Source organism: Oryctolagus cuniculus, chromosome 1 (assembly GCF_051225735.1).
Source record: "Oryctolagus cuniculus isolate XC-2025 breed Fujian yellow rabbit chromosome 1, ASM5122573v1, whole genome shotgun sequence".
NCBI lineage: Eukaryota > Metazoa > Chordata > Mammalia > Lagomorpha > Leporidae > Oryctolagus > Oryctolagus cuniculus.
The window spans coordinates 196,505,760-196,512,490 of record NC_142867.1 but is presented as its reverse complement, the minus strand read 5'-3'; the positions used below and the strand labels follow the sequence as shown (position 1 = coordinate 196,512,490).

At 44.4% G+C, this 6,731-nt stretch overlaps 1 long non-coding RNA gene across 11 annotated transcripts in view; it reads left to right on the top strand.

Annotated features, from left to right (window-relative positions):
• The first annotated feature begins 231 nt into the window (after window positions 1-231).
• Window positions 232-6,731, top strand: part of LOC149128797 (uncharacterized) — a 43,847-nt gene continuing 37,347 nt past the window's right edge. Inside the window, exons 1-2 of one of the 11 annotated variants that reach the window (XR_016210379.1) lie at window positions 232-480; window positions 1,265-1,443. This is a non-coding gene — a long non-coding RNA (uncharacterized LOC149128797). The remainder of the gene's footprint in view (window positions 481-1,264; window positions 1,444-6,731) is intronic. The other 10 variants (XR_016210380.1, XR_016210383.1, XR_016210377.1 and 7 more) reach the window with 10 other exon arrangements.

Genomic DNA, 6,731 nt, shown 5'->3' with positions numbered 1-6,731 from the left:
GTAGAGACAGTGTGGGTGTGTGGGAGCAGCATGTTCAGTGTGGCTGGTACTTACCAGTGTGGCTGGTAACGGGTGGAGGGAACGGAGACTCGCTGGGTCCAGAGAGGAAAGGACCTGACATTTCTGCCTTAGGGGCTTGGATTCTCTCCTTCAGGCCATTGGCTCTCTACCTTTAGAGATATGAGAATCACCTGGGGAGCTCATTAAACGTGGGGATTCCGAGGTCCTCTCTCTGTGGAGATGGACGCTGTAGGGCTGGGGCCAGGAAGTAGCAGCTTAATGAGCTCCCCAGCCGATTCCAATGTGGTTGGCCCACAGACCTCACCATTACTTTGGGCTATGAGGGCTTTTAAGAACAAGCAGTGACATGACCCAATTTCTTTCTTTCTCTTTTTTAAAGGAAGGTAATTCTGCCAACTATGTAGAAGAAGGAGTGAACACTGGCAGGGAAAGAGATGGGAGCTTGCCGCAGGCATCCTGGTGAGAGATGATGAGGAATGAGGCTAAAGTGTTGGTGGAAATGAAGAGCAGAGTCCAGGAGATCTGAGTTAGGATGCATGGGGTGGGCGTTTGGTTTAGCAGCTGAAATTCTGGCTAGGATGCCTGTGTCTCCTATTGGAGTGCCTGGTTTGATTCCAGACACTGGCTTCCTGCGAATGTGAATTGGTTTCCTTCTGGTTCAGCCGGGGGGCTGTTGCAGGCATTTGTGGAGTGAACCAGAGAATAAGAGCACTCTCTCTCTCTCTTTCTGCCTCTAAAAAGCAAGAAAAAGAATGCAGAGTTGACCTGAGTTGGGGAGAAGAGAGAGGGCTGAGACTAATGAAGATTGATTCTTGGTGACTATTTGTTGAACAAATGAATGAATCATTGAATAAATATGGGACAACAAGTGCACGGGATGGGGTGAGAAAGGAAAATTCCATTTTAGATGTGTGCGTTCGAAGTTAATGCAAGAAATGTTTAGTATCCATGAGGAAAGTTCACACAGATTTGGAGATACGGAGGTAGAAGTTGTCAGAAATGAAAATTCTTGAAACAGTAGTATAGACCAAGAGTCTTTTTTTCTTTAAAAAAAGATTTTATTTGAAAGGCAGAGTAACTAGGGAGGGAGAGACAGATCTTCTATCTGCTTGTTCACTCCCCAGATGGTTCCAACAAACAGGGCTGGGCCAGGCCAAAGCTGGGAGCCCTGAACTCCATCTGGGTCTCCTACATGGGAAGCAAAGGGCCTAAGCACTTGGGCCATCTTCCACTGCTGTCCCAGGTGCCTTAGGGGAGAGCCGGATGTGAAGCCGAGCAGCTGAGACTCAAACCAGCTCTCGGATACGGATGCTGGCGTTGCAAGTGGCGGCCCCCAAGACTGAGGGTCTCAAACCAGTCAAGAAGGTATAAGCCCGAAAGAGGAAAGCCAAGGTTGTGGACCAAGCCAAGAGTTGTGATGAGGTATGTTTTAAAAAGTTTTAAGATAAAGGGTTCATGAAGGGTGTGTGTGTGTGTGTGTGTGTGTGTGTGTATGTGTGTGTGGGAGAGATCTTTTGGGAGTATTTGGTCAGTTTGAATGCTGAAATTTGTTCTGATAGAGTTTACTAGTCAGTTTAGCTCTCTCTTGGTGTCATTCCTGAGTCATGATAGAAAAACCAGGTCAAGAGCAAAAGGCGGGCCTGGTCTTCCTATTCGCTGTGGTGGGAGGGCAGGCCTTGTCTCAGGTATAAGGTGTCTCAGCTTTAGACATAATGTGGGTGAGGACACACTGACCCTTGCACCTGCAGCATTCATTTCTTAGTAGCACTAGGTTAGAATCAGTTCTGTCTGGATCTGTTTTGTACAGGCAAAACTTCTACAAATTTCAAAGACAAAGCAATACACTCCCGTCAGATTCAAGGGCACCCATGTCACTCTGTGTTTTGGGAACATGATTATTAAAAAATGTGTCTGTTCATATGTTTGTCAAAAACAAACTATTTTTACCCCACTTTTCACACAGTTACTTGTATTGGTCGTTTTTCCCTGTAAATTCTGTTCAGGACTGATGATTGCTTGAATTTAGGGTCTTAGAGGTTTTCAGATTGACATTTATTCTTTATATAGTGAGGACTTTAATAACTTTTATACTTGTTATCATCATTTTCCTAAACAACCATGGTGCAGTGGTGGAAGAGAATTGTGGATAGTCTTTTTTTCTCCTTCCCTCCCTCCCTCCCATAATCGGAAAGATTATTCGAAAGGCAGAGTGAGGAAGGCAGGAGGAGAAAGAGAGAGATACCAATCTTCCATCTGCTGGTTCACTCCCAGATGCCCGAAACAGTCGAATAGCCAGGGCTGGCAGGCTTCAGCCAGGAGCCAGGAACTCCATCCTGGTATTCCACATGGGTCTAGGGGCTCAAGAACTCAGGCCATTTTTGCTGCTGCTTTCTCAGGCAAATTAGATGGGAACTGGATTGGAAGTGTGGAGTAGCCAGGACTGGAACTGGCGCTCTGACATAGGAGGTCAGTGCTTCAAGTGGTGGCTTAACCTGCTGTGGCACAACACCAGGCCCATCAACAGTCCTTAGAGTGGGTTGACATAAAACTCTGGGCCCCTGTGCACCAGCCAATGTTCTTGGCCTCTGGCCCTTACCCTTTTGTCTAAATTTCTAGAAGCTTCTCCAGCCAGGTTCAAGGAAGTTTTGCTTATAGGAAAATCATGTTAGAAAACCATTTGGTGGCTTAAACCCCATATGCAGTTTAAACCCCTTAAGAAGGAGCTTGTGGATTGGATCCACTGGAGGACAGGCTTCCTTCCGGCTCCTTCAGAACTGGGACGTTCTGGGAGTTGTGTGGTGCTTGGAATGTTGGGCTTGTGGCTGAAGGCTGAGAGAGTTGTTCTGAAGGCCTGTCTAAAAGGAAGACACGTGTATTCCTGTTTGTTGGGTTAAACAGGAGTCCAGCTGTTTCAGTACAGGTCTTCTCTTGTCACTCCAAAGTTTTAAATTTGGCATCTGATAATTATTAAAAAAATATGTCTGAGCTGCAGTGGAGAGGGGGATGGTTGAGAGCTACTAGTGGATCATCTTTAAATTTTATTCTCTAGTGTTTTGTTTTTGAGTTTTGTTTTTTCTTATGTATTAACTTTGGCAAACTTGGTAGGTTCACTTATTTTAGGTTGTCTTCTCTGAGACATTTCTTTCTCCCTTAAATGGAAGAGCTCAACAGTGGAGCCAACTGGTTCTGGAGATGTCTCTTTGGGAAGATCCATCCTCCCTCCCCCCCTTTCTCTCCTTCTCTCTCTCTCTCTCTCTCTCTCTCTCTCTCTTTCAGATTTATTTATTTATTTTGAAAGAGTTAGAGAGAGAGAGAATCTTCCATCTGTTCACTCTCCAGATGGCTGCAATGGCCAGCACTGGGCCAGGCCGAAGTCAGTATCCAGGGGCTTCTTCCAGGTCTCCCTCATTGGGCCTCAATCAATTTCCTATTCCACTGCTTTCCCAGGCCATTAGCAGGGAGCTGGATTGAAAGTGGATCATCTGGACCTTGAACCAGTGCCCATATAGGATGCCAGTGTTGCAGGCAGTGGCTTAACCCACTGTTCTGCAACACTGGCCCTGGGAAGATTTTCAATGATTGATTCGGTTAATAGCTAAAACACTGTTCAGATTTTCTGGTTATCCTGAGTCAGCTTGGTAAGTTTTTTTTTTTTTTTCTAAAAGTTTCATCTCAATTCCCAAATGTATCCATATAAAGTTCTTTTAGTATCCCACTAGTAACTCTTTGATGTTTGTAGGCTTTGTAAGAAGTTTACATTTGTATTCCTGTTTTTTTTTTTTTTTGTGTGTGTGTGTATGTGTGTGTGCTTTTGTCTTTTTTCTTGCTTAGCCTTGCTAGAGGATTATCACTTTTATTGTCTCGAGGGGAAAACCATTAGTGCTGGCCTCTCTTTCCTAGGCCCCCCTCTGCAGGAATCTTGCCTGCTTAAACCCTAGCTGCTTTGGCAGCCTCCACATTTTGCTTTTCCTCCCCAGCTCTGTGAAATTTCAGGGTTTTCTGCCTCTTACCATCCACTCACTGTTCATCTTCTCAGCAAACACCCCCACCCCTCCTTCAGAATCATCATTGCAAGGCAAGCATTTGGCCTAGCGGTCAAGATGCTGGCGTCCCACATGAGAGTACCTGGGCTGGATACCCGGCTCCTGACCCCAGCTCCTGCTAATGCAGACCCTGGGAGGCAGTGGCAATAGCTCAAGTGGTTGGGTCCCTGCCCTCTTGTGGAGACCTGGGTTGAGTTCCTGGCTCCTGGTTTTGGTCCTGGGCCCAATCCCTGTCACTGTGGGCATTTTGGGAGTGAACCAGAGAATGGGAGCCTACTTGTATGCTTGTTTGTGTGCTTCCTTCCTCTCTCTCTCTCTCTCTCTCTCTCTCTCACACACACACACACAAATCAATACAAATTAAGAAAAATAGGATCATTAATGCCTTGAGGGTAAAGGGGGTTTCCCAGAATGCTTGGCTCACTCAGGGAGCTTCCTTTTCCTTTGGAACATTTGCCTTGCAAATCTTGCAGATTTTGGCAGCTTCCTGATGATAGCTATAAGCAGACCATTTACACCCCATGCCATTTAGTCATCGCCCTCGCCAAACCTCCCGTCCCACCCCCTCCAGTCGGAGACCACTGTTTCTACTTTCTGTGCCTACAGATTTGCCCTTTCTAGAATTCTATACCAATGCAATCAGTCTTTTGTCATGAACTTCTTTCACTCGTCTCAGTGTTTGAAGGTTCATCCGTGTTTGTGATCCATATTCCGATCCTGTTTAAGGCCTTGGTGATGTGTCATGATCCTTGCAAAGTTTGCTTCAGCTTTCCTCATTTTATCCTTTACATTTCAGGGCTGTGAGGTTGTGAGTGCCTCTGAAAATTCCTTTAACCTGAGGTTTTTTTTTTTTTCCTCCTCCATCATTTCCTCTGGGACATCTTCATGTTTGTGTGATAGCTATGATGCTTGCAAACAGGAGAGTGTCTGTTGGAATCTGGGTTCCGACTTCACAGCACCATCCTTACTTTCACTAGCCACTTTTTCATATAGCTTCACATTAATTGATTCATGCTGACATCTGAAATAATAAAATCAATCTTTACTGGCAGTTAAAGTTTCTTTGATTTCCTTGGAATTACTGTTTTCTTTCAATGCGTCAACTAGCTGTAATACCTTGGCCTGAATGCCTGCCAAACTGAGGGGTATTATTTTATATTAAAGCCTTCAATCCAAAGAAGAAATAACTATTTTCTTCAAAACTATATTTCAACTGTATATTTTGTGTTCTGTTGCAGTTTAAGCTAAAATATGTTGAAGCAATTTACCTCGCTTTATTTATTTGATGCACACAGAGAACATGAGCGAGCCAGCATGTGCATTCCCAGCTGCTGGTTTACTTCCCACATGCCCAGTGGATTGGGATGGTGCCCAGTCCAGGAGCTGGGGACTCAGTTCAGGCCTCCCGCATGGGTGACAAGAATGTGATTCATCATGGCTGCCTCCTAGGATCTGCATTGGCCAAAAACTGGAGTCAGCGATTGTATAGAAGTACTTCAGTATAGGATACAGGAGTCTCAACTGCTGGACCAAATGCCCACTCCCTACTGTTTATTAGTCATTTTTAATATTGTTAATATTCATTGAATTTTTAATAGTCATTGAATGTAACTTTTAAATAGTCATTGAATTTTGTCAATCTGGTTTGTGCTGTAGCATCATGAAAATCTAGTTCTTATCCTATTTTTATTTTTGTGTTGCCACTTTCAAGTATTCTGATTACATCCAAGTTCATTTCCAACATTACAAATTTTTATTTCTTTGCTGCACTTTGTTGTGGTTAAGATGTTACATGAGTTTGTCACTGCAAACAAGAAGGCAACCCTGTTATGTGCTTGACTTTTTTTTTTTTTTAAGATATATTTTTTTATTTGAAAGGCAGAGTTACAGAGAGGCACAGGCAGAGAGAGAGAAGGGGAGAGAGAGGTCTTCCACCTGCTGGTTCACTCCCCAGATGGCCGCCATGGCTGGAGCTGCACTGATCCAAAGCCAAGAACCAGGATCTGCTTCTGGGTCTCCCACATGGATACAGAGACCCAAGGATTTGGGCCATCTTCTGCTGTTTTCCCAGGCCATAGCAGAGAGCTGGGTTGGACGTGGAGCAGCCGGAACTCGAAATGGTGCCCATATGGGATGCTGGCACTGCAAGTGGCAGCTTTATCCACTATGCCACAGTGCTGACCCTGTGCTTTACTGTTTGACCCTGGGCAGAGTAGCAGGTGTACAGTAATCAATCACGGAGAGGCTTTGAAAGCAGAGATGTGATTGATTATTGATCATGATGCCCATCTGTTTCGTGCATAATGATTTGTGCACTGAAGGTTCACAGCAAAGTCTGTAGTTTGTGTGATTATTCAGTTAATATGCAGTGGCAGCTACAATCTGCTGAGTGATGGCTATTATTTAATTAAACCATGATAGCTGAAATTTGTAAATATGGGAATTGTGCAAAGGGAGGAGTGCCTGTAATCCATCTAAATGAATCACTTAGGTTTAAATAAAACTAAAATATTTCAATACTTTCTGACTGTAACCACCTATTTAATGATCCCGCATCTTTAACTCTGAATATTTTATTTGCACCAGAGGCTGTACTGTCCTGGCCTGTAAAAGTGATGTTCGTGGCTCTGATCCCTGTGGTTGTCTTCTCAGAATGATGTTCCTCTT